Source organism: Castor canadensis, chromosome 13, assembly GCF_047511655.1.
Source record: "Castor canadensis chromosome 13, mCasCan1.hap1v2, whole genome shotgun sequence".
NCBI lineage: Eukaryota > Metazoa > Chordata > Mammalia > Rodentia > Castoridae > Castor > Castor canadensis.
This window is the reverse complement of record NC_133398.1, coordinates 6,970,737-6,998,476: the sequence shown is the minus strand read 5'-3', so window position 1 is coordinate 6,998,476 and position 27,740 is coordinate 6,970,737. Positions and strand designations below refer to the sequence as shown.

The 27,740-nt window shown below is 56.8% G+C and overlaps 2 long non-coding RNA genes across 3 annotated transcripts; one reads left to right on the top strand and one right to left on the bottom strand.

The window, feature by feature from the left end:
• LOC141415789 (uncharacterized) lies at window positions 1-27,055 on the top strand. 2 transcript variants are annotated; one of them, XR_012440750.1, is made up of 4 exons: window positions 40-83; window positions 14,510-16,677; window positions 24,700-24,839; window positions 25,527-27,055. It is a non-coding gene; the product is annotated as an uncharacterized lncRNA (long non-coding RNA). The 2 variants fall into 2 exon arrangements; XR_012440749.1 differs by lacking the exon at window positions 14,510-16,677 and having other exon boundaries at window positions 1-83.
• Window positions 16,659-26,150, bottom strand: LOC141415790 (uncharacterized). Its single transcript, XR_012440751.1, has 3 exons — window positions 26,030-26,150; window positions 21,606-21,677; window positions 16,659-18,787 (listed from the first exon to the last, which is right to left on the bottom strand). It is a non-coding gene; the product is annotated as an uncharacterized lncRNA (long non-coding RNA).
• Window positions 27,056-27,740: the final 685 nt, after the last annotated feature.

Below are 27,740 nucleotides of genomic sequence, written 5' to 3'. Positions count from 1 at the left end.
AGCTGATTGGCTGCTCAGAGATGCATATAATTACCAGCAACTGGCGCTGGCTAGGCAAAGCCGGGAGAAACTGCTGAGACGAGGTTAGGATTTAACCTTTAAATTCTGGAGCCACCGGAAAGCGAGGGGAGACGACGGGCGTCGGTGCTAATGAGGCTGGGCGGGGGGCGCAGGGGGGCGGGGGCCGCCGAGTCGGGGTCAGGTCCCGGGGCTCCCCCCGAGGGCCCTGGGGGGGGACGGCGGCCGGCAGCCTCCGCCATCAGACTGGCAGTGCCTGTGATTGGGCGGCCCGGGGGCGGGGGTCCTTCTCCACGCCCAGAGGGGGTGGTGTCTTCCGGGAAATTTGGGGGGGGGTGGGGAATCTCACCTGGGAGGGAGGGGAGGAGTTGCTGCGTGAGGCTTCGGGTCCCTCCCGGGCTGGCCCCGGTGGCGAGGCCCACCCTGTCCCCACCCACATTCCTCTCCTCTGCCTTGTCCTGCCCGGTATCTTTTCCTTCCTCGCTCTCCTTCCTTCGCCCCCAGCCCCGCCCCCCTTGGGGGATCTGTTTCCTCCAGCACCTGGCATCTCAGGCTTGTCCTAGGTCCCCAGAGATAGACCAGACTGCAGGACAGGAGAGGTGGTGTGTTCTCACCAGACCTCAGTTTCTTCATCTGTAAAATAGGGGTGGTGCGCATGGGCACCCCCCACCCCCACTGTCCCCAGATGCTCAGTGCTGTGTCTTAATTTTCCACCCAAGCCAGGACTCGAGATTTCTGGTCTCTGAGCACTGGTGAACGGGGACCAAGAGTGCCTGCCTATCCCTAGGGTGACAATGGGGACCCAGTGAGCCCCCATGTACTGGGGAGGTGGCAGAACCTTTGGCAGTGGCACCGTCTCCTGGCACCGGCCACCTCCTGTCTTCTAGGCCTTCGCCCAGACTGCAGCCTGGACCTCCCCTCCTCCTCCTCCTCCTCGCCACAGCCCTTCCCTCCAGGCCTTTTCTTTGGGGAGGCCTCCTGGTGTCCAGCAGTTCCTCTTCTGCCTCTGCTGGCCTCTGACCCCGTGCTCAAGCCCTAAGTGTCTGAGCCTCATGAGGACAGGCCTGTTCACAGCTGTGTGGCCCGTGTCCCCCAGGAAGCAAGACTGTAGAGTCTCTGCTCTGTGGCTTGAGGAGCCAGGCAGAGGCAGGAACCAGTCTGGCCACACTGCCCATGGCTGGGGCTAGCAACAGTCTCAGCTGATGGGACATATGACAGGCCCCAAGTGCCACCTTAGCAGGGCAGGAGCAGGCATGGGCCCAAGCCTGTGTTGCTCCCTGTGCGGGATAGATGGGGCAGTGGAAGGGGCTGCCACCTTGTCTGGGGATGGAGGAAACCCAGATTGGCCTGCAGGAGATGCTGCCGAGCTCCTGGCAGGGTGACATGCAAGGGCCGGTGTCCACTGAGGAAGGAATTCACACATAGCCTGTGTGTGTCTCCCCAGTCCGAGCACTGTACAGGGATACCTTGAATTCCCACATCAACCACTGGAAAGTGGTGCTGTGGTCACCTCCATTTTGCAGTTAAGGAAACAGCCACAGAGCTGAGCAAGGTGCCCAGGCCCTGTGGCTAGAGAGGTCCTGCTAAGGCCCCTGTCTCCTAAGGCTGGCCTCTGCCATCAGATAAGCATGAAAGAGAGGGAGATGAATTTGGAGCAGCTGCCTGGGCATGCAAAGAATTCCCCTTTGGTGCCTCCTTGAGAGATTTTTAGGAAGATTTCAGCTGCTTCTCACTGATTGCAGGATGTCAGGCTGGTGTTTCCTTTAGATATGACACAGGGCTGAGCCTGGCCCCCTAGGTGATTGTAATGGTATCCCAGTGGCTCCTGCCCATGCACCCAACGTAGGACTCGGCCTTGGTTGGTTGCTCACCTGGAGCCCTCGCCACCCACCCCAGAGAGATGGTCCTCATCCCTGAGTTAATCCCCAACCCAGTGTCCTCCACTCGGTGCCATCCCTGCATGGAACAGCCAGTCAATAAAGTGAGCTGGACGCGTTTCAGATGAAGAGACAGGACAGGAAAGTTGCATGACTTGCAGGAAGCAGCCCCATGTTGGGTCAAGAATCCAGCTTTTGACTTCCACCTTCCACAGTCACTCGAGAGTCCCCTGTTACGTCCCTTTGAGCCTTGCCTGTCTGCCTCCCAAGTCTTCTAGTAAAACCGCTAAGGAGGTTTTCTAGCTCTCCTGGGAGCTGGATGAAAGTTGGCCACCGCTCAGTGTTGGGGAAGTTGCATGTTTCCAGAGGCACTTGAGTTTTCCTTTCTTGTGTGTGACCTGATTCAAATTTTCCGTCTTTGTTGCTTTGGCTCCCACTCAGGGAAATGTCAGCAGTGCATGTGACCTTGCAATGTGACAACCAGCCCAGGTAATTCACGCACGCAGGTGAGACTTGCCTGTCCCTGGTTTGGGGGTGGGGTGATAGCAAGTGTCTAGTGAGGCCAGGAATTAGAAAGCAGAGACCTTAGCTGGGTGTCGGTGGCTCACGCCTGTAATCCTAACTACTTAGGAGGCAGAGATCAGGAGGATCTTGGTTCGAAGCCAACTCCGGGCAAGTATTTTGAAAAACCCATCATGAAAAAGGGCAGGAGGAGTTGCTCAGATGTAGGCCTGAGTTAAGCCCCAGTACCCTCCCCCCAAAAGAAATCATAGGGGTAAGAGGTGGGCGTCCCAGCCAGTGACCTTGGGAGCCTCCTTGGACTAGAAGAAGAATCTCACGTGGTCTGTCATTGACATCCGTTTATGGCACATGGCTGTACAAACATGGCCTCCTGCCAGGGACGTGCTGCACGTGGCTTTTAGAATTTGCAACTTTTGATTTGTCCTAAGTCAGGCAAGGGATTGTTTTGAAGTGGAAAACCTGTCACAGTCTCTCTCCTCAGAAGACCAGAAGCCTAGGTTTGGTGAATCCCCTGTGCATGGGGCTGGCGTGGGAATGTCCGGGCAGCAAATCTGGCTTCCAGCATTCCCGGCTCAGGGAGGAGGATAGAACCAGTGGCTCACCCCCCTCCTTACCCCAGACTCTTTGGCTACTGGTTTCCGAATACCTGAATTCCTGTTTCTTTGTCTCACCCAGCACTGTGCTGGCCCTTCCTCAAGAACTTGGCCAGTGCTGGTCCTGCTTGGCAGGGGAGTGAGAAAGATGTCAAGCATTCTCTTAAAAAAAAAAATCCAGGCATGGTGGGGCACAGCTGTAATCCCAGCTTCTCGAGAGGCAGAGATCTGGAAGATTGAAGATTGAGACTAACCCAGGGAGAAAGTTATGAATACCCATTTCAACAAATAAGCCAGGCTTGGTGCCTGGCTTCCCAGGTACTTGGAAGGCATAGGGAGGAGGATCATAGTTCAAGGTCAGCCCCTGGCAAGAACGTGAGACCCTACCTGAAAAATAACTAAAGCAAAAAAAGGCTGGGCTGTGGCTCAGGTGTGGCTGCCGCTCATCCCCCTGAGCTCCTGCTGAAACTACTTGTCCTGCCCTGGTGTGTCCTGTCCATGGCCGAGAGGGCCTGGAAAGGAACTCCTGATACTCAGTCATTTTTAAGAAGTCACTGTGCCCCTCCCCCAGTCCAGATGACTTCAAGTCTGGGATAGAGAAGATAGGGGTCATGGGCTCTGGGGGCCTCCAGGGCATCGCAGGTCATGGGACACCTGGAGGCATCATCGCAAGCCAGAGCCCCACCGTGAACTTCACACTCTAGCTTCCTGGGACCAGTCTGTCCAGGGCCTCCCCCCTCCTGTTGGGGGCGGGGAGCGAGGTGAGAGGGAAGGCAAGAGGCAGGTCCCAGTTTCCCAGTCCCTAAGGCTCCCCTGGCCGACTGCGCCTCCTCACAGTTTTCTACAGGAAAGTCAAGTGTGTCTGAGCTGGTGTCTGCCCCGCTGCCTGCAAACCTGCACACAGGAGCCCACGTGCCACCCCCAGGGACAGCCTTGGTGGAGAACAAGGGTGAGGAGCAGTGGGTCAAGACCCAGGGTATGCACTGGGCCCCTTCCTTCCTGTGCCTCCCAGGGAGCCCGTGGCCGCCAGCCTTGCCCTCTGCCCTTGGTGTCACGTCTGGCTAACCCCATGGCCAGTGGGGCGGGGTGGGAGTGGGCAAGGCCTGGATAGAACCAGGGTCTCTTGCATGCTAGGCAGGTGCTCTGCCATAGAGCCATGCTCCCAGCCCATTTTAGAGAAGAGATAAGAGCAAAAGCCACCACACTGAGAAATAATGCAGACAGTATTCTCCCTGCCCAGGCCAACTCTTGGTTCCCACCAGAAACGGACTCCTGCCGTCATCTGCCCGAGGCCCTCGCTGGCCCAGCTCGCAGGCGCTGGTTTGGTGAGCAGCGGACGCCCACCTTTAGGGTTAATCGGGCGTTGCTGTCTGCTCAGTTCCATGATCACCTTGGACTCTAATGGGCTGTGAATAGCACAGCGGCCTCCTGCAGAGAGCCATGAGGGCCTCCACCACCCAGAGATTGTGTGTCAGCCGCCACTCTCATGGTCCATCTAGGAAGTCCTCACACAGCAGGGGCTCAGGGACAGTCTGAGTTTGTGCGATCATTCTGGCTATATTTACTGCTGTGTGACCTTAGGTAGATAGCTTCCCTCTCTGAACTCCTGGGTCCCAGTGTGTCTGTCCTGGGTTACCAGTGCCCTGTCAGGGCTGGACATCTTTATTTATTCTATTTGAGACGAAGAGTCTCTCACTGTGTTACATAGGCTGGTCTGGAACTCACCATCATCCTGCCTCAGCCTCCGGAGTGCTAGGATTACAGGCATATGCTACCACACTGAACAGGGTGTTTTTATTGTTGCTATTACCTCTAATTCATCTCTCCCTCCTTTCCATCCTTTGATCATCACAGGGGGTTCCTTGATGAGAAAGGAGGGGCAGAAGCAAAGCATAAATATGGATATGGGATCCCCTGATAAGCGGTGATGGACCGAGACCCCAGAACAGCCCATTAGCGAGGCAGTGGTCCCAGGGTACACCCAAGCACTCCCCAACTTTATGTGCCTTAGACCCCCTGGGAATCTTGCTCAGAGGCAGATTCTCAGTGGTGGCCTGGGCCTGGGCTCCAGGGGAGACAGAGGCTGGGCTAGTTGGTCCCACAGCGAGCAAGTGGCCAGGGTGCAGTGCATCCCACCCCCGACGCCCACGCCCACGAGGTCTCTGGCCAGAGGGAGTGGGCGGCATCTGTGCCTGCACGCAGGGTTCCCATGCCAGGAAGGACAGAACGGCATGAGGGTAGAGTTAATGTTTTTAACGAAAGAGGAGGACCTCTGCCTTCTTGCGTGCAGAAAGAGCTCCGTTCCCACCCCCACACAGCCCCGGGGACCTGAAAGAATGTGGTTTTCTGAACACTGTCTTCCCTCCCCGAAGGGGGTGACTGGTCTTGAAAACTTGCCTGTGAAATGAATTTTTCTGTCCCCAGTGCTATTTTCCAGTGACTTGTGTTTTAAAACCGTACTTGCGTTCCCTCCGAGATAAATCCACCGTCCAGGTCCTGGTGTTCAGGAAGCTGCAAACACGGGGTGGAAAAGACCCCCCCACAGTGCACGGGGGACCCCTGGGCTACCGTGCTGCAGAGAGCTGGTGCTTCAGAGAGCTGGGTTTAGGGTTGTGGTCTCCAAATGGGCTGAGGTCCCTCACAGAACTTGGCCCAGAGCTCTTGCTAGTACCAGTGACTATGAGATGGGTGGGGCCAGAAGTGGCCCATGATAAACCAGCTCCTCCCCTAGCAAAGGAGTTGATGGGGGGGGGGTCCCATCATGGCATACCTGCTGTCCTGTCCTTGTGTCTAACACCATTCAGTCATACTCTGAATATTGACTAGATTTTTCATTTTCTATTGGGCACAGTGTATAAAGCACACTAGGCACAGCTTTCATGACAGTTTGACTTTGTGTCCCGAAGGGATCGCTGAGGCTCTGACACCAGAATTCCAGGGTCAGAGATTCCTGGGAAATGCTGTGTTAGGAGAACAGCTTCTCTGGCTGGCAGGGTCTGCTTTAACAGGCCAGGGAGTCCTGGGAAAATCGAACAGGAAACAAGTCCACAGCCTGCCTGCGCTCTGCTGGCCTTGGGTTTTCAGAGCATAGCCTAAAATCAAGATGCCCAGGAACACACTTTGGGGACCGAGACACTGAAAGTCCTTCGTAACTCAACTGCTTCTGAGTCAGTCACCTACTCCTGCTTCACAAATCACCCCACACTTATCTCACCATTTCTGTGGGTCAGAAATTCAGAGGCAGCCCAGATGGCTTGTCCTAGCCTGTGGGCTCTGGTGAGGTGGCAGTCGGGGTTGGAGGATGTGCTTCCTAAATGGCTCACCCCCCCCCCCCACCACCACCGTGGCTGGCACTCAGGCCTCATTCCTGCCGCCACGGGCCTCTCCATAGAGCAGCTTGAGCTTCCTCACGAGATGGCAGCTGGCCTTCCCCAGAAAGAGCGAGGCACAAAGCAAGACTCAGTGCCTGTGATGACTTCGCCTTGGAAGCTAGTTTGTTGTTTGTTTGTCTCCTGTTGGTTACCCTGGCTGGCCGAGTCACTGTGGGAGGACACCACACAGGCGTGAATGACGGGGTGGGAATCACTTGGAGACCGTCTTGGAGCATTACAACCATCAGCCATCAGTTCAGTGTGAGGACAGGTACCTTGCCTGTTCACACGGTTGGTCTCTTAGCATTTAGGGGGCGTGAGTGACTGAGTAATCTGTGATGGACAGGAAGAGGAAGAAACTGGGAACTTATCTCCCACACCAAGCTGGAGGAACAACAGCAGTAATGATAACCTACCTCCATCTCTCTCTCTCTCTCTCTCTCTCTCTCTCTCTCTCGCCTCTCTCGGCAGTGGTGCAGTTTGAACTCAAGGACTCACACTTGCTAGTTAGATGCTGTACCACTTGACAAACCTACAGCCCAGTTTTAGTTATTTTTCTGATCGGATCGTGCATTTTTTTGCCCAGGCTGCTCTCGGATTGTGGTCCTCCTGCCTGTGCCTCCTGTATGGCTTGGATCACAGGCATCCACCAACACACCCGACTTGTTTGCTGAGATGGGGGTCTTGTGAGCTGCTTTGCCTGGGCTTGCCTCAAACCATGATCCTCTTGAGTAGCTGGGATTGCAAGTGTGAGCTATGCTGCTTGGCTCTGGCCCCGTCTCTTGAGCTTTCACTCGGTGCCAGGTGTGATGGGCATCATGGCGCCATCATGGCATCTTACCCCCCGGCAGCAGTCTCTTATCCATTTCTAAGCAATTTGTGAGGACAGGTTGTGTGCGTGCATGCCATGACAACTGTAGCTGGAGTTTTGAGGGACTTAGGCGGGACAGAGGTCAATGATAAACAAATAATAAATCGATGAGATAAAATATTTATCTCATTACAGCCTGAGGACTAAGTACATTAACAAGGTGAGGAGTTGGGGAGCCAGGCCTGAAGGCTTATTGCTGTGACAACTGCCACGTGTCCAGGCTGGGGTGGGGCAGTCCTGTCCTAGGCCCACCCTTGTGGTCATTAGCTGGTGGCTTCACGGTTCTCAGTTTCTCATTTGTAAAATGGGTGTTGGTGACGAGCTAATCCCAGGGCTCCAGAATGCTTCATTGTGGCAAAGCTGAGGGCGTGATACCACGCTGGTGGCACCCTAAGTTTGAGGGACTCTTACAGTTGTATTTCCTGGAAGGGCCCAGGAACACAGCGTGAACGCTGAGCCACAAACAGACCTCAGTTCTGCACGGCCTCCTGCAGGTGAGCCCCCAGGAGCCTGGACGAAACCCAACCCTCCTCCTGCTGGGGGCATGTGCGGGCGTCGAGCCTGCCCGCCTCTTCCTGTCCTGTTGGGACACGAGTCTCCACAAAGGGAGCACTGGGCATTGTGTTCCCTCGACATCTCAACACGCTTGGAGGAACCTGGCTAAGTTTGCTGTCCCAACAGACGTTGGAAGGTGCTGGCTCCCATCCTGCAGTCTGGCCTGGGAGGATGTTCCAGAGTCAGGGGAAGAGAGGGGCGAGGAGGGACCAGAAGCTGGCAGGGAGCGCACCCCTTAGCTGTGTGACTCCCGGCAAGCACCGCAACCTCTCTGGGCCCCAGTCTCCCCATATGTTGGATCACCTTTGGGCTCTCTATAGTCACAGTCCAGAAGCTCCCCACCAACTTTCTCCCCTGGTTTTAAGGGGGCAAACACATTTAGCCCAGTAGTAAGCCGGATTCAGCGACTGTCCGTTTCCAAGTGGCCCTTGACTCTCCACCTTTGCAACTGCGTCTCAGCCTCTGCCCTTGGATGAGCCCCGAGGCCGCTGAGAAGCCGGAAAGGGAGGAAGGGGACTTTGGTGGCCCTCAGAGAGTTCAGGTCTCCTCTGGGGGTACTGACTTCATGGCAGGCCGGGTGAGCCAACTTCCTTCTTGGGCATCCGCTGTGGGCATCTTGGCTGCACGCATGCTTTGTGGTCTCCCTGGGTCCAGGACATAGACCTGCCACACCTGCCTTCAGGGGAAGTCTGGGCCACCTGCCTCTGGGCCTCAGTTTTCTTTGTAACATGAGGACTGTGACACTCCATTCGCTTAGGTGTATTAGGCTCCAGCTGTATGTAGGCCAAGTGGGGTGCAGGAGGTGCTGACCTCCTGGAAGGAAAGGCCGATGGTGGGCTCAGAGGGGCTACCAGACTGTCATGCGAGTTGTGGCCTGTTGGTGGCACTTTGGTGTGGCTCAGGTATGCTGGGCGCTTGGAGTGTATCTGGTTTATGCATGAAAATGTGTTCTCTCTCTGCTGATTTCTTTATTTTAAAAATTACTGTTGCCTAGAGCGAAACTTGACATGTCATTCCCCATAGAAACCCTTCCACACCTCTCAGGCCTCAGATGACAGGGCTGCGCTCTCCACCTTGGGGGGAGCCCCTCAGACATTTCTCTTCTCTTCCTACCTCCCTAAATGTCACTTCCTCCAGGCAGCCCTCCCAGCTTATTTGAGCCAGTTGGGCCTACCTCAGGCACTGCCTTTCTCATCCAGGGAATGATCAACGTCCCCACCCATGCCACAGGGCCAGGCACACCACTGTGATGCCCGCCCCCAGTTTGGAGCTCTGCAGTGTCTGTCCAGTGAGTCTACTACAGACAGCTTGACAATTGTACATCCAGGTCGGTCACCTGGGGTGGGGCCTGCCAGCCAATCTCCTCACTGAGTTCCCTGGAGCCTGGGAAGGACTCTGGAGGTGGCCACCCAGCCGCATCCCTCTTGGGCCTGCAGGCTGGAGCGGCAGGAGCAAAGGGGTTAAATGTTTCTGGTAGCGGTGGTTCCTGTCCCTTCCCCTTCCGGGGCTGCACAGCCTGGGTAGGCAGGAATGTTTACAATGCACAGCCGGGAGGGAGGGCAGGCGGAGGAGTGGTGGAGGTGGGGGCCAGGCCGGCCCAGGGCCAGGCTCCCCTGTTGAGCAATCGCCCTGCCAGTTCCTGTAACTTGCCCCCCCAACCAGTTCCTCCTCGGCCAGGCAGGATGGAAAGACTGAGGCCTGACAGCCTTGAGGTCAGAGGGAATAGTGAGTGGCTCCCACGGAGGCAGAGCAGGGGTGCAGGCAGCTCAGCACCCCAGCACAGAGAGGGCAGGCTTTGCCCAAGGTCACAACCCGTGAATTGGGCCTCAATGCTGGGGCCTCTTTTCCTCCCAGGGCTCCATGCTGCAACTCACAATGCAGGCAGAGATCATACTGCCACCCAGCCTGGGAGCTCGTGAACCACCTGGAACCCTTTCCCAACTTAAGGCAAGGTCCACAGGCCCTGGCCTGGCTCCTTCACCCAGGCCCCAGGGCCTCAGAGAGCATGGGGGCTCCCACTGGACTGGGTGCCCCTCACCTCCCTCTCCAGCCCTCCCCAGGCAGGCGGGTAGAGGACACTGGTGATCCTGGATCCTGGCCTCCAAGAGTGTGAAGGAAATGAATGATGGCCAAACAGGGCCAGGCTTCAGCTGCCTTCCCTCCTCCCTTCCTCCTTCTGGGTTTTTTCCAGTGAGGACTTTCCGTGCCATGGTGCTCACCTCCTCCATCTCCAGCCCCGTGGGGGGGCGCTCCCTCTGCCAGCAGCATTCACAGTCAAACCCTGTCCTGATCTTACTCCACCATCCTTTATCTGCTCTAGTTTCCTCATCTGCAGGATGCACTGCAGGGAGGAGGTGATCCACTTGCCTCTGGCCCCATGACCTATGGTCAGCGCTGCCCCCCACCCCCACCCCAGCTTTGCTGTTGGAATCCAGGTGTGACTTGGTGGGCCAGGACCCACAGGTCCTTGGCAGCTGGTGGCTGATCCACCTGTCCTTGGAGTCATACCCCGTCTAGACAGACCTCACATTTCCCTTGAGAACCAGAGCAGCCCACCTCCAGGTCAGGAGCTCAGGAGAGGAGCGACTTGCCGAGACATAGAGCGATGTTAACCCTGAAAGCCACCCCTAGAACACCGAGGTCCCCTCCTACACTCTGCTCTGCCACCATTTAGTGAGCACTTACTGTATGTCAGGAAAACAGACCAGTGCTTTACAAAGCTGATCGACTTTGCTCCAACGACTTACCTAAGGGGGAGGTGTGTCGATCCCCTTGTTCAGAAAATAGAGAGGCTGATGATTTGCTTAAGGTCACACAGCATGCAAGGAATGGAGCCTGACTTTGAACTCAGGCTGTCAGTCTCCAGAGTCTGTGCTCGTGGCCAGGCTCCTCTGTACCTGGCTTGAGACTCAGGCTCTGCATACAGGGTGTGGGTGACCTTGGGTAAGTGGCTGAGGGCCCAGAGTCAGAAAGAGGGGAAGGAGTTCCCAGGGCGGGGTGCTCAGGGGTACAGCCTCTTTTTGTAGGGTATCCAGTCAACACAGCCAGGACCACGTGCCCCTCTGCTGCCCCTGGCTCCTCGTGGCTGGCTTCTTGGTGGCTGGGAAGGCCCCTGTGGACAGATGAACAGATAGGCAATGCCACTCTGTCCCAGGACCTTCAGGGCTGTGTGGCACTGCCACCTCCCGAGCAGGTTCCCTTTAAGAAACCAGAAGATTGATATCCTGGCAGGCTGTGCACGAGGAGCCCATCCAAATGGCTTGCATGTTTGCATTTTTTACTGCTCCGTTTAATATGTATGCAAATGCCGGCCGCTGCGCCACTGTGGCTGCAGTCACACGCGGAGCCCCATTAAAGCGGCCGTCCCAGGCACGCGCCTCATTCGAGGCGACGGGCTGCGGCCCTGATAGATGGGGTGCAGGACGGAGACAAATGATGGCGCTTTGTAATTTCTCTCTCTCCTTTTCTGGGGGTGGGGGCAGCTGGAGCCTGGGAACCCGCAGAGGAGATCTAAATATATGTAAAATTGTTTGCGGGTTTGGGGCCTGCAGTGTAGACACCAGAACTGAGAAGAAGTCAGTGCTTTCCTGGTGGGAGTCGGGCTGCAGGCTGCAGGGGTGGCAGAGCCCCGATAGTGGCCTTCATCCAGCAGAGCCCAGGAGCGACTCTGAGCCTGACAAGCAGGAGGGTCCTGGGTGGGGGGACTGCAGCCCAGAGAAACCAGGCAGATGCGGTTCCAGCCCCGCAGCAGGCCATGCAAGCCATGCAGGGCCTGCTGTCCCCGTCCCACCCTCACTTCCTTCTCTTGTGCCACCAGAGCTGGGGACTTTATAGCTACGGTGTCATTCGGTTCCACACTAAGCCTGTGAGGTGGACTGGGGTCACGCCGTTATGCAGTTGGGGAAACTGAGGCTTGGTTAGGAGTTCCCTGGCAAGGGTGGCAGAATGAGTGGGTGAGGGCTTGGGCCTCTCCCAAGTCGGATCATCTCTCTTGCTCTGTGGAGTTTGTTCTCGGCCGTGATATGTGTGTGCGCGTGCACGTGTGCGTTCCATGTGCACACTCTGAATTTGCCCAGACTCACCCCACCGCACCCCCGGGGCTCCCCTTCTCCACCACCCTCTACACCCCCACCCGCCAGGTGACCCAAGCCCACCTGAGCATCACCTAAGTGATGTTAGACTGAGCCCCGAGTTTTCGAAGTCTACTGAAGCCTGAACCTCGAGGTGCTTGGCTTGGTGGGGATCCCCCCTCCTTTCTCAGGACATTGGCCACAGGCGATGGGGGGACAGCCTGGAGGGGGTGTGGAGGATGGAAGCATTCAGAGATGGGGCCTGGGGACAGACCACTCTCGCACCTCCCAGCCCACTGTGGTGCTCGCTCGGCATCGGCGTGAGTGAGTGTGAGCGAGAGCCAAGCGTGTGCACGGGAGTATGGGACTGCGTTTGGGTGAGACTTTCACAGTGTGCCACGTGTGCTGACAACTGGGCTAGTGTGCATGCACGCATATGTGTGTGTGTCAAAGTGACAGCAGCTGAGAACAAGTGTCCCTGCTCCCCCCACCCCCCACGGTCCCCTCCTACCCTGCTTCAGCCTCTGCCTCCCTTCTCTGCAGCCTGTCTGCCTGCTGGCCCTGCCCCTTGCTCCTTGCTGGCATGGCAGGTGGGAATCTCAGAGGTGAGGAGGACTTGGGTTGGTGGGACAGGGGGTTGGGGCACAGCCGGCTACGTGATGGGGAGCCTGGGATTCTTCACGGGAGGGAAGGGCATGGACCACTCTCTGGAGAAGCTGTGTGCAAGTGTGCCCATTGGATGGGACCTCCGCTGCCCTTCCTGTCCTTTCTGCCTCTCACACCTATGGAGGGGCTTGCCCACCATCTGCCTAAGGACCGTAGCCCCAGGACACTCGGTTGGCTCCCCCGTGGCTCAGTGAGGTTTCCTGTCCTCACTGTGGACTGGGCTCAGTCCTTACACCCCAGGGCTCACCTTGGGGGTCCACAAAGCCCAGCCAAACAGGGACCCCAGGGATTCCCTCAGCCCACCTGTGTTTGAGGACCGTCCATCCTTCTAGCAGCCTTGCCTCGGGTAACCTAGTCACGCTGGCCCAACCACGATAATAACAGCGCTAAGGCACTGAAGCCTGTGTGTCATCGAGTCACGTTCCTTCACCGAGAACCCCTATGAGCAGACACAGTGGCGGCCTCTCTGAAGACCCCTCCCCACAGCCCCTCGGGAGCATCTCTGGAACCAGCCCCCCCTGCCCACAGAGGCTAAGCCTGGAGATCCCACAGGGCAGTGAGCCAGAAGCACCAGGGCTCCTCCCGTCATTGCTTGTGCAGCACCCTTCGCCCATGATGACATGATGGTGGGGCAGGACCTGGGGTCTTCACAAGACTCGGTAGAGTGGCCCAGTGAACAGCAAAGTCCTAGGCTCTGATTTGCCCACCCCTCAGTCCCCAGCTGGCTGGGAGATGGGTGCCACATGGGGACTGAGTCATGCCAGGCAGACCTGGGCCTCTCTTGCTGGAGAGGCTGGGACCTGCCCCTTCCATCACTCATGGTCTGTGTCCAGCCAGGGTGGCTGGACAGCAGCTGCATCCTCTCTATGTTCTGAGGATGGGGAGACTGAGGTTGGTCTGCAGGGAATAGCTTGTTGTTGAAAGAGCCTCAGACTTTCTGGAAAGTAGCGATTTAATTTGACTAATACTTTGGTGGGGGTGGTGGGGGGGGGCATCCTTGTCCATAGTGGGAAGAAAATGAGCCTTGCCGAACTCACACAGGGACACTGACTCACACCACTCAGCACTGAGCGCGCTGTGAGAGGGGCGGTATGGTCACACGGTGTTAAGGGGGGGTTTGAGAAGGACATCCTGAAGAAGCAATGTTGGAGGTGAGGCAGCAGCAACCTTTCTGGAGGAACTATTGGAGGGATGGGAGTGGGGCAGGGGGAGAAGCACATTCCAGGCAGGGAAGTAGCCTATGCAAAGGGCCTGTGGCCAATGGGTGTCTGAGCATTTGAGGGACAGGGCAGTTCCTGGAATGTGATGAGTGAGGAGAAGAGGCTGGGAATGGCAGCAGGGGTCAGTTCAGGCAGTGACCAGCAGTGTGTGAGTGTGGTGGATTGTTTTCGCCAGCAAGGGGGAGCCATGATGGTTTGACGTGGGCCTGGCCATCCTGGTGGAGGCTGAAGCTATTGAGGATAGCCTTGAGAATTGAAAGAAGTGTTTAGCAGGTGCTCACCGTGTGTCAGGCACCATTTTGGATTAAAGGAAAGGCCTGGAAGGGAAGTGACCTATCCAAGGTCACCCAGCTGGCGACCTGCAGAAATGGCTGCAATATCTGTGCTCTCATCTTGCACACAACGGGGCCCCTGATCTGGATGTGACAACGAAGGTTATGGAGCTGACCCCACCTCCCACCTCTGTACCCCAGCCTGGGTGGGCACACCAGGTCACAGGGTCAGCCAGGGCTGAAAAGGCCCAGCTCAGCTCCCGCTCACTCCGGCCTAGCAGGGGAAGTAGAGGTTGCAACACTGACAGCTGGGGCTCTGGGGAAGTTGGGTCCTGGCTTGGTCACTGGCACACAGGTCATGCTGTGGTCCCAGGAGCACTGCCCCCACTCACTTGGCCAGGAGTTGAGGATTTGGGACGGGGGTTGGCGGTGGTGGGCTCTGTGCTACTGTGTGCTGTTGTGCTGGCACTTCAGGTCTGCACCCCAAAGAATGGCGAGCAGGGTCAGGAAGAGATTGTGGCACACTCGTCATCATTGTTCACAGCAGCCAAAAGATGGAAGCAACTTGGGTTCTCCAATCCATGAGCAGAAAAAAGAATCCAGAATCTACAACGGAATATTACTCATCCAGGAAAAAGGAAGGAAATTCTGACATCCACTTTAATATGGACACAACCCATGAGGCCAGTCACAAAAGGACAAATGCTACAGGATTCCAGTTCTGTGAAGTCCCCAGACTCGTCATACTCATAGAGACAGGCAATGTGGCTGTGAAGGGCTGAGTGGGGGAAGTGGGGAAGAGCTTAATGGAAGTTGGAAGGAGCCGTGGCTGGATGACAGCCATGGCCGTGTGAACAGTGTGAAAGCACTCCCCTCCACTGGGATCCTGAGATCAGGAGGATCGCAGCCCGAGGCCAGCCCGGGCAAAAAGTTAGTGAGACCCCATCTTAACCTAGAACCTGAGCACGGTCATCCCTGCTGTGTGGGATGTGTAAATAGGAGGAATGAGGTCTGGCTGGTCCAGACTTAAGCGTGAGCATATTTGAAAAATAGCTAAAGCAAAAAGGGCTGGGGGGGAGGTGGTGGCTCAAGTGGTAGAGCACCTGCCTAGCAAGTGCAAGGCCCTGAGTTCAAACTTCAGTACCACCGAAAACAAAATGGTTGAGAGGACACATTTTATGTTCTCTCTCTCTGAGGCAGGGTCTTACTGTGTGGCTCAGGCTGGCCTTGAACTTGAGATCCTCCTGCCTCAGCCCACCAAGTACTGGGATTATAGGTGCGCACCCACACACCTGGCTCAACCAATCTTCCTCCCTCCCTCCCTCCCTTCCCTTTTCTTTTGGCAGGAGTAGAGTTTGAACTCGGGCCCCTTTCTGCCTTTGCATTGGTTATTTGTGAGCCGGTCTCGCTTCGTGCTTGGCTGGCCTGGACGGCACTCTCCTATTTGTGCTTCTCTGCAGCTCGAGGTGACAGGCATGCGCCACCACTGCCAGCCATGGCTTAAGAAGGGGTCTTGAGGACTTTTTGCCCTGGCTGGCCTCCTGATCTCTGCCTCCCAAGTAGCTGAGAGTGCAGTTGTGACCACGTTGCCTGGCTTTAAACCAAATTTTTATTCTCAGTCATTGTCACAGGCTCTCTTGTCAGCTGCATTTGTAGGCAAGGAAGGGGTCATTGTGAAAGTCCATGACGCCTCACGGTGTTCGGCCCAGCAGCTCTGGTACTGGCAGGGACGCTTTGAGCCTTTCGCATTTGAGAACATAAAAGGAAATCCACCCCCACTGTACACATGGACGGTGGAGGCCTGCAAGTCAAGAGGCTGCTCCAAGGCCTCTCAGCATCCCCTAAACTGGAGCTGGGCCTCCAGGACATTCTCAGGACCCAGGCCGGGCCTTGTCCGGATGCATCTGTGCTCGTCAGCAAGGCTATGCTTGGTAACAAATGAGCCTCGCAGCAACACAGCAGAAGTTTCACGGCCAGCAGGGGCTGCTCTGAGCCAGGTGGTTCTGCAGGACACTTGCCCTCCTGAGAAGGCTCAGGGCCCAGGCTGCCTCCATCTCTGCATCACTGAGGCAGGGAAAGGACACGATGTCACTTCCTCCCACAATTTGACAAGGATGAGAGAGCAGAAGTGGCTATAGTGAGCTCCAGAAGTTTCTGCTCACAGTCGAGGTGTGCTGGTGCCCCTTTTGAACTACAAACGAAGGCTGGCTATTCTCTCCTGTCCTTGACGTGTCGGGGTGGCGATGTCCCCAGCAGGTGGGCAGGTGTCCCAGCCGGCGTTCTTCCATGTGCTCTGTCCTCACACACGGGACCGGCCCTCTGAGCGGGTGTTTGGGTCATTTCCACTGTTCTGCTGCTCTAGACTGAAGAGCCAGTCATTTCCTTGGGCGTCTTTCCTCGCCACGTGAAGGTTTCTGTGCTATAAAGATCTAAAAATGGGGCCACTCGGTCAAAGGGTGCAGCTGCCCACAAGTACCAAAGAAGTTCCTAAGGCCGCTGCAGATGGACCGGACCAGAGCTCCAGGGACCAGGTGACATCTCCATCCCAGGGCATTTCCAAAGGCACGCGGGGAGAGAAGCAGAAACAGGGCTGGTGGCACTGCTGTCTCCAGGTCGCAGGTCACAAGCTGAGTTCCTGAGAGGTAGGGTCATTTCCTATGCTGCCCAGCAGTGGACATTTGAGCCCCTGTGCTGTCCCTTGCTTCCTTCCCACTCCCTGCTGGAGACCTCAGGGTTCAGCCATCCTCCTGGCCCGGCACCCACAAAGTCACCCGCCTCCAGCACTTCCTTTCTGCACACCCCACCCACCTCCCATCTGCAGGAGCCTCTCTACTCGGTTTTATCTTGTGTACGGTTTTTTTTTCTTCTTTGGACCATGTCACTGTTTCTGAAAAAACAGAAACAAAAACATCATACCTGTTGTAAAATAAATTACCCAGGTGATGAGATAAGAAACCAGCAGGCTTCACCCAGAGACCGGCTGGTGGCATTTTGGCCGAAGCCTTCTGCAGGTTCTAATGGCCCTGAGCGCCCCTGTAGGATGAACTGGGCTCATCCTGCCTTGCTGCAGGTGGGCGGCTGTGTGTCTACCTGCTTGGTTTCTGTCCCTTCCAGGCAGGAACAAGTGTCCCCATCCTTCACCCTTGCTGGGTGGGGAGTCCCTGCTGCAGCCCCAGGGAGCAGGTCTTACAGGGTTTGGGACCCACTAAGCTGGTGCTCCTGATTGTCCCCAAAGAAAATCAGTCCACCTGTGACATTTTACTCCTCCTTCCAGGTCCCAGTTCATGGCAATAGTCAAGGTGGCCTTTCTCCACCCAGGGATCTCAGGAGCTCCCTGGAAGGACCTTGGCCTCTAGGGAAAGAAGAGGTGCTGGGTCTGGCCACATTTCTGACAGGAGGCAGGGATGGGGGGGCAGTGGGGTCCCCCATAGAATCCAATCTGATTCAGTGTGAGAGGAAAGTTACTGGAAGGAAAAATGGCTCATGGGGACGCTGCTTGAATGCCCTGGGGATATCCATCAGGGAGCGATGCCCAAAGAAAACCTTGGGGACAACTTGACAGCAGGAAGGAGGCAAGGGCCCATGACAGGTGACCATGTGCCTTCTTTAGGGGAGGGAGGCTGTGCCAGAGCTGGGAATTTGGAGTCAGACCAGAGAAGGTCCTGGTTGTATCCCACGTTGGCTGTGTGAACTCGGGTAGGTAACTTAAGGTCTCTGAGCTCTGGTTTCCTCATCCAAGCTCTGGGGACAGTAGTACCCACTTGTAGCCTGTTGTAAGGACAGAATTCGGTGGCCAGCCTCCTTCTACTGCCTCTGTTTTGTTCCATTCTCCTTTGGTGTGGTGGCCTGGGGACAGCTGAGTGACAGAAGAGGGTGACTTGGGAAGCTGAAAGTCCCCATCCATGCTTCAAAGAGGTCTCTTCACACCCACCTTGGGCTCTTTTCTCCTTCTCAAGATAACCCTTACCCAAGTGATGGATGGAATGGAACAGAGGAGGGGCCAGGAACCCCCTGCCCACCTCTGTTCTCCACCTTGATGTCCCTTAGGGTCCATGAAACAGCTTGAAAACACCACTTAGGCCAGCAGGGTATCACAGCCCTGGATGTGCTGATGGCAGATAAGGGGGTCCAGTGCAGTTCTGTGCTGTGCTTACTTCATGCAAGAGGAAGAAGGTGTGGGGGGGAGCCTGAGTGTGTTCCCTGTTCAGGTGGCCAGGCTGGGCGCCCTGACCTCAGGGGCCCACAGGGTCCTCTAGGAGTCCCTGGGGGAAGCAGAGAGGCTGCCCTTTTTCTCACCAACGCCACACACAGTGGAGCCTCTGCTTGGCACCACCCGACCCAGCCTCAGCTTCCTCACCTGCCACATGCAGGGTGGGGCAGATCACAGCCGGGTCCTGGGAAGGTGCACGGACGCCAGGCCCAAGCTGTTTCTGGTGCTGGGCGGTAACGGTCAGGAAGAGCACACAGCCACTCACCGCCAGCAGGACAAGAGGGTCCTGCGAGGTGCAGACTGAGCGGAATCTTGGAAATGAATGTCACTCCCTGTGGGGACGGGAACAGACAGGGCGAAGGTCAGAGGGTGGGGTGCAAACCTGGACGCAGCCTCTCACCCAGAAGGGTCAGTCCAAGGCCATTTCCTCCACTGCAGCATGGGAGAAAGCTTGCAGGTCCCCAAAAGCTTTGTTTGAGCAACGTCCAGCTGGTCTCAGGGGCAGAGTGAATGCTGTGTCCCAGAATTCCATGGTGACATGCCTGTGGGACAGAAGAGGGTCTGTAGGGACAGGGCTGCGGGAGGTTAGGGAATGGTGGCTTTGGCTCATGCACGGGTGACAAGTGAGCAGGAAACAAGCACCTTGAGGGTACAGCACGTCGTGGAGGGACACTGCCCTTGGTCAAGGGGAGAGAGGTGTCACGGTGCCCATCTTGCAGACAAAGGAACTGAGGCTCCCAGACTTGAGGCTCCAGGCTGCCTGTGGCGGGGGCCAGCTCACAGGGCTATCCCTCTTCTGCGTTCAATTGTGGGAGTTTATGTCCTAGCTTTAGAATGTGCCTCAGGCCAGACGAGGTGGCACACGCCTGTAATCCAGCACTCGGGGCTGAGGCAGGTGGATCATGAGTTAGAGGCCAGCCTGGGCTGCATAGTGAGACCCTGTCTCAAAAAACAAGGCCTGGGATATAGCTCGGTGGTGGATGGCTCGCCTAGCTTGTTCAGGGTTAGGAGTTCCATCCTCAGAAATGGAAAAAAGGACAAAAAGTAGGCCAGTGTGCCTTGGTTTCTCCTTTGTGCCAGGTGAGCTGGGGGTTCGGTCAGAGGGGCCTGGAAATGGCACTGACTCCATCCCAGACCTCCAGACAGAACGGCTTCCGGCCTCCAGAGCAGGAGTTTAGTCCCTGGCCCCAGCCCCCAGTGGGGAAACTGAGGCTCCCCCTCAGGCTCAGGCCCTGCGGAAGCAGCTGTGGCCTCCGGCCAGGCCCTGGGACGCGCTCCTCCTCGGCCTCCTTCCCACTTCCCCGCCGCTCCGGCCTCTGGAGAAGATTCCCGCGGTCCCGGTTGGGGGTGCCAGACTGCCGGAGACGACAGCGTGGATTTTACATCCTGTTCTGCTCACTTATGATTATGCTTACTTAAGGCAGGAAGAGCAGTGTGGCAGCCGGTCACCTCGGGGTGGCGGCCCTCCTCGCCTGCAGGCCTGACATGGGAGCAGGAAGCAGGGGACAAGGGAAGATGCAGAGGGAGGAAGGGAAGGGGTAGGGGCAGGAGGGGGACAGGGGACTCTGAGGGGACATGGAGGAGGGGGCAGAGAGATGGAGGAAAAGCACAGAAAGACACACACACCACACCACACACACCACACATATCACACACACACCACACACCACACATATCACACACGCCACCACACACACACCACACACACATCCCACATACACATCCCACACACCACACACACCACATACACATCCCACACGCCACACACACCACACACACATCCCACGCACCACACACACCACATACACATCCCACACACCACACACACCACACACCACACACACCACACACACCCCACACCTGCACACACACCACACATCACACACCACACACCACACCCCATACACACACCACACCCCACACACACACCACACACACATCACACACATCACACACACCACACATCACACATCCCACACACCACACACCACACACACATCCCACACACACATCCCACACCACACACACATCCCACACACACATCACACACCACACACCACACCCCCCACACACACCACACACACATCACACACACCACACACCACACACACCACACACACCACACATCACACATCCCACACACCACACACACCACACACACATCCCACACACACATCCCACACACCCCACACCTGCACACACACCACACATCACACACCACACACACATCACACACCACACACACATCACACACCACACCCCACACACACACCACACACACATCACACACACCACACACACACCACACACACATCCCACACACCCCACACCTGCACACACCACACATCACACACCACACACCACACCCCACACACACACCACACACACATCACACACACCACACACCACACATCACACACCACACACACATCACACACCACACACCACACACATCACACACCACACACACATCACACACCACACACCACACACACATCACACACCACACCCCACACACCCCACACACACCACACACACCACACACACACCCCACACACACACCTCACACACACACCACACACACATCACACACACACACCCCACACACACACCACACACACATCACACACACCACACCTGCACACACACCACACACGCATCACACACACCACACACACCACACACACACCACACACACACCACACACATCACACACACCACACACACATCACACACCACACACACCACACACGCATCACACACACCACACACACCACACACCACACACACATCACACACACCACACACACATCACACACACCACACAACACACACACCACACACGTGCACACACGCAGCTCCCCAAGCGCATAGGAGGAGAGGGAGCTACACAGATGAATAATTTACTAGGGAAATGCAAAAAGAATTTAGAAACTCCATTTATAAATACTTCTTTTCACAAGGACCCCTCCCCGCTCTGTCCCCAGAGGGTGATCTTCGTGGTGGCCTCCAGTCCCTCCCTCTGGCTCTCACTCCGGGTCCAGGGTAGGGGCCTTCTTCCCCTCCACCAGCTTTACTCACGGAGGTCCTGTCTCCCATGGGCTCTCCTTTGTCTCAGGCCATGTTGGCCGTGGTGACCACCCTCTCTCCCTGTCCTACCCTCTCTCTGCCTCTCTGTTACTGGGGAGTGGGGTCCCTGTCCCTCTTTTCTGCCCCCATTTCTCTCTGAGGCCTACATCTCGACTTCTGTGTCTCTTGGGGAAGGGGCCGTCTTTGTGCATGAGCTTTCTGTCCCTTGCATCCTGTCCCTTTCTGTCCTGCCGTCTCTCCATTTCTGTCCACCCTTGCCTCCTGTCTCACCTTTCAGAGGACCTCCGCTTGTTCCAGCCAACAGGTCAAAGGCAGGCTTTGGAGGACAGTGGTCACAGGAACCTAGTGAGGTTTTTTGGGATGGAGTCTTAATTGGCCGTCATTGAGTCAGTCTGGGTCAGTGGGTCAGCTCCAGGCCACAGAGCAGGGAGGTCAGGGTCAAGGTGTGGCCTGTGCCCAGCCCTGAGCAAGGAAGTCCCGTACACCTCTGAGTCTGGGGTCTCCTGCCTCGAGGGGAATGGGGCAGCACCTGTCCCCGTGGGGTGGTGACCCTGGTCCACCCAGGCTCCCTTCACCGGTGGGGAAAGGGAGGTACTCAGTGGGCCCATGTCACAGGCCCAGCAAAATTTGCACTTCCTGAGCCTGGCACCCGGGCTGACAGAGCGCCCTTGTCCTTGGGGAAGCTGCTCCCCGTCCCTCCTCCTGTCCTTCACCCCCCCACACCCCGCCCAGTGCTCTCCCTGTGGACCAGCGCCTCCCATCCCCTGCCATCAGTGGAATGATAGCTCGGAGCGCTGGACCCCGTGTCCCATCCCCTCAGAGCCCCCAAGTGTGCTTAGAGCCCAGGCCAGCCCAGCAAGAGCAGGAAGAAACTGTGGTACAGCACCAGCACAGCGTCGTCAGGTCTTGAAGGAGGCCTGTCTCTCAGGAAGTGCCAGGCAGGGACAGAGGGGACAGGTTCCAGAGGCTCAGGGACCTCTGTGCCAGAGAGGCACCAGGTGGGGAGCAAGGCCTGGGATGCAGTTCCACAGCTAGCTGTGTGACCTCAGGCAAGGGCCTGCACCTCTCTGGGCCTCAGTGAAAATAAGGGGGCTCAGATCCCCAATTTCCCAGGGCCCGGGTAGAACACTTTGTCCTCCACCAAACCTGCCTGGAGCATGAAAGCTGCGGCTTTGGGCAGCAGGAGGCCCACTCTGGGGGGCAGCAGGAGGCCCACTCTGGGGAGCAGCTATCCAGCCAGCCCTGGGCCACGGCCTCACGGAGGTACTGAGCAGCTAATGACAGCCCCACGTCTCTGCTCGGTGCCTGCCATGTGCTATGTGCACCATCTTTCAATTTTATCTGCACCTTGAGAGGTGGCTACCATATTTCTCTCCATTTTACGGATGGGGAAGCAGCCTGCGGTCACAGTGCCATCTCTGGGCGAGGGCCCTGGTGACCCCAGTCGCCCGGCACTGCAGCTACCTTGGGGGTTGTTAGGAAAGGTCCCTGATGGGGCTGGGGATAGCTCAGTGCCAGAGCCGTGGCTCACGTGCCTGAGGCCCCGTGTTCAATCCCCAGCACCCACTCCCCCCCGACCCCACCCCACGCCCCCGCCAAATAATAAGAGAAATAAACAGGATTTTTTTTTTTTGGACACTGGGTCTGGCTATGACCCAGGCTGGCCTTGAACACTTGATGCTCGTGCCTCAGGAGTGCAGCACTGTGCCCAGAACTGGGGCATGATGAAATTGTCCCAGTGTCACCTCCCGCATCCTCCCATGGTCCAAGCCAACAAACAGCCCGCCCAGACAGAACGCAGAGGGCACGGACTCTCCGTGATCACAGAGTCAGAGTTCATGGCCACGTTCGATCTGCCATGGGTGCAAACACAGATGCTGTGGGAAATTTGGTTCAATACACAGCAAACGCTGGATTCGGCGAACTCCAGGAGGATTTCCCGCAGGACTTCTCAGAGCCTTTGGCATGTGTGTCACCAACAGAGAATTTTCCTAACTGATTTCAGGGAGCCGGTATTGGCTTGCCTGCAAGGGTCCTATCTCAGGTGGGGGTGGGGTGCTGGCCCTGGAGCACCAAGGCCCCTCTGCACCGCACTCTGGCAGCAGTGCCTCCACCCTCCATGCTGGCCTCCAGATCAATCACCCAAGTGATAGGCAGGATGGACTGGATGCCCTCTCTGGCCGCTCCCTCCTTAGCTTCGTGTCTGGGGAGCTGCCCTGGTCTAGGTCCATCCTCCCCCACCCCCAGCAGGCTGGGCTAGTTCTACCATCCCAGGTAGCCAGATCCCTGGGCCTGTACCCCTCTTTTCTTCCCTAGAAAAGGGGTTCGTCCCTTCAGCCACCCATCATCTAATCTTTGGAGGCCGATGGGCAGGAGCAGGGCCTTGCTGCCTGGCTGCTCTGAGGTGGGCCTCTTCACACCAGGGAGCCTCCAAGTCTAGTTCTCCCCCATCTGGTGACAAAAGCACCTCTCAAGAAAGGCATTGGTCTTGGCTGTGGGCGGTGGCTCACACCTGTAATTCCAGCTATCAGGAGATGGAGATCAGGAGGATCATGGTTTGAAGCCAGCCTGGAACAAAGTTAGTGAGATCCTATCTCAACAAGCCAACTGGGAGTGGTGGCATACATCTATAAGCCCAGCTATGCAGGAAGTATAGGTAGGAGGATTGTAGTCCAAAGCTGGCCCTGGGCAAATAAGCAGGAGAACCTATCTGAAAAATAATCTAAAAAGCAAAGAGAGTTGGAGGTGTGGCTCAAGTGGTAGAGCACCTACCTAGCAAGTACAAGGCCCTGAGTTCAAATTCTGGTACTGCCAAAGAGTAAAAAATAGAAGTGTTATTCTTAAGTGGCCATCTCCTGGGTAGGCAAGTTCCAGGCACTTCCTGTCATCCTCTCTGTTCCCACCTGTAAAAGGGGGTGCTGTTACTACCTGCTGCATAAGTTCCAGGGTAATAGGTGTGGATTTGAGGGGTTCCAACAACAGGTGTGGTGCATGGCTCTGGTCCTGGCTGCCAGCCAGCGGCAGTAGGCAGGGGCACAGCTGGCAATGGCCAGGTCTGCTGAGTACAATGTGTGTGTGCCCAGGACACTGCAGGGTGGGCTGTTGGCTTGCCCTGCCCCCCTTGGCAGCCTGCTTCCTCTCCCCACTTCATCCTACCCTGTCCTGGTCAGAGCCCACTGCCACCAATTCCCGGACGCCATGGCCCCTCTGTGATGTCTCTGGACAGGGACAGAGGCCACCCCTCTGCTGCCTGGACCAGCATGGTGGGGGATCTAGGGGACCTGTCAGAGCTCCTCTTGACAGAGTCCATCCTCCTCCATCCCTGTGTCCTTGCACATGTGATCCAGCCTGATTCCCCCTCTAGGCTGGAGGGAGAATGCGGTGGGTTCTGACCAGCAAGGCAGCGGGCCTCTGGGGAGCCCCTGCCTCCCCCAGGGAGTCCAGCCCCAGCCCGGGACAGAGGGGAAGCCTTGGAGCTGGGCCAGGCAGAGCCTCGAGCAGCAGGTGAGAGGGCCAGGCCGGGATGGGGCCTGAAGGGCATGGGGTATGGGGGGTCCTCGTGCTGCCCACAGAGCCAGGGCCTAGGCCCACCCTCTCCTTCTGCTTCCTGGCCTCCTCTCCCCTCCCACAGCCTGTAGCTCTTATCTGCCTGCTTCCCTCAGTCGCCAGCACCCCTGGGCTCCTCCTCAGTCACTTCTTCCAGCACGCCCTGATGACCCAGGCCCCTGCATGGGTCCTCTCCATCCCTTGCTGTCACCCTTATGACACTTGCTGTCACTGAGCCAGTGCCATCCCTTGGATCCTGCCCACCTCTATATGCTCATTTGCTCCTAGCCCCTGGCTTCCAGCCAGGCTCAGCTACTTCCCAGGCCTCTGGGCCTTTGCGCACGCTATGCTGAGGCCTGGAATGTTTTCTCTTGCCATCAGAAGCCTGCTTGCACTTCAGGGCTCAGCCTGACCCCTCCCAAGGGTTCCTTGAAGCAATTATCTGGCCAGACAGTCTGCCTACTTGTCTGTCACCCCTACTGGACTGTCTGGGAGGGGGAGGGGGACCTGCCTTATCTCTGATCCTCCAGCTTGGCCCAAGGTCTGGCTGGGAGGCGCAAAGGTGGCTCAGTGTGCACTTGACTTTTACACTCTCCACCATCTCTCCCTGGGTTCACTCGCCTCTCCACCCTCCTCTTCCCACAGTGCAGCTCTGTGCTGCCGGCACCCACTTTGACATCACACAGGCCAGCTGTGTCACCTCACGACTTGGAGCCTCAGTGTTCACATCTGTGAAATGGAGGGAGGAGCACAAATGCCCAGGGGCTGTTGGAAGAGCTGAAGGACAAAGGAAAAGTCTTTGGACGTCACAGGAGTTCACTGACTGTTTACAATTACTGTCTTCTGGAACTACCCAGCCTGGCCTGTCGTAACCACCTGGCACATGTCTGGGAGCTCTCTGCGGCAACTGGCCACAACCTGGAATCACTTTGTGTTTTCGTCTTTGCTCAGAACACTCTATGGTTCCCCATTGCCCACCCTCCCAGGGACTAAAAACGTGTGCTCATTTTCAAAATTCTTCATCACCCACCCTGACTAGTGACCAAAGTCCTTTATGGAAGAAGGGGCTCTCTGACCAGTGGCACCTCCCCCCTCTCCCCACTCCTCCTTCACCCACGGGATCTGTGCCACCCTGGGCAGCCACTCACCTCTCAGAGCTACTGGTTCCCTCAGGGCAAAATGGAACTAAAATTCTCTGTGGTGACGCTTCCCCTGTCGGGCTCGTGAGGTCACGGGGACAGCTGGGTACAGAGGGCTGAGCCTGGCGCGGGACACCTGTGAGGGCTCTGCATGGGCCATCGCTGTCACACGGCCCTGGAGCCAGGCGGGATCTGCCCTGGTCCTCATCTTCTGATTCCTGACTTTCCAGGCTGGATGTCATCCCAACTGTGCTTCAAGGAAAGAATATTTGTTCTTTTTTAAAATAATGATAATATTTTTCTCCATTTACAAAAATAATCCATGTTAATTGCGAGTAATTTTGAAATTAATATAAACCCAAGAGAAATCATAAATGACACATTTTAACTTCATCCTCATCCACTGGCACATGAATTGCGGGCCTCCAGCCTCGCTCGGGGAGGGGTGGTCTCTGAGCTGTGTCCCCACACTTGCTCCTGTTCCAGAACTTCCCGTGGACACCTTCATCCCTCTTCTACAGATGAACAAAGGGAGGTCACCAGCCCTGGCCTGGCCAGGTCCTTCCCTCCACTCCTGCCTGACTGCCCTTGCTTTGAGTGGGTGGTTTTGTCAGATGTCCCCCTACGCAGAGGAGTGAGTCCCATGCTCCTGCCAGGCCTGGCACACAGCAGCTTCCTGCCTGCCCTATTCTGCGCCAGCAAGACCAGTTGGCCCTGGTGACAGATGAGGCGTGAGAACGCCATTTGGCTGGGCTGGATGGTCCACCATGGGGATGGAAGGAACTGGGGGGTTCTTCAGGGCTGGGTAGGGGATGGAGGAAGTGTCAGAGAGACTTCCAGGTTAGGGGATGTGAGGCCCAGGCCTAGCAGTGAGGAGGTGGCCCTGAAGGACACAGGCAGGGGACTTCCCAGGCTCCTGGTGCTGGTGCCCATGTCAGGAAACGCAGCCATGTGGGCGCGAAGCCTTTCGGGAGACCCTCTTCGAGGAGCAGAGTGTGGCGATGGCAGCAGTTCTATTAAAAGCAATCCTCGTTACTGTGCCGTTAATTATTAATAGTGCCGGGCAAATAAAGGATGGGAAAACCCAGCTGGGCCTGACTCAAGCCCCGCCGCCAGAGCAAATGGCTTCTGGTTCATGTCCAGGAGACTCAGCCATGAATGTGCCACCAGAAAAGTAATGACAACGCAGAGGCCGCCACAGTGGGCAGGGCACTTCTGTCAGCTAGAGAAAATGGAGAGCCTGGAAGCTTCCTCCTTCCCTTCCTGTTCTTCCTCCTCTCCCTGCTCCTCCTCCTCCCCCAGCTTCTCCTTGTCTTCCCCATGTTCCTCCTTCCCTCTTCCTCTTCCCTCCTTCTCTTCCTCCTCCTCCTTTCCTTGCCCCCCCTCAGGCACACCTGGCTCCTGGGCTGTTCCACCTCTTAGAGTCGAGAGAAGCCACAGCAAGGAGAGAGAAAATAGGGAGGTGTTAAGTTGGGGCTAAAGAGACCCCCAGAGAGAGTGATGATCCACCCCTCTTTCCTGACCCCACCCTGGTTTAGCTTCACCAAACTCCTACTGACCCTTCAAAGCCCTGACTCAAATGGCCTCTCCTCCACGCAGTCCTGCCCTCCCCAGCTGGGCTACCACCCAGGACACAGAAGCTATCTCTCCCTGCGAGTCTGGCAGGGGCTGAGCTGGGTTATTAGTCAAATGGCCATCACAAACCGGGCCCACAAAAGGA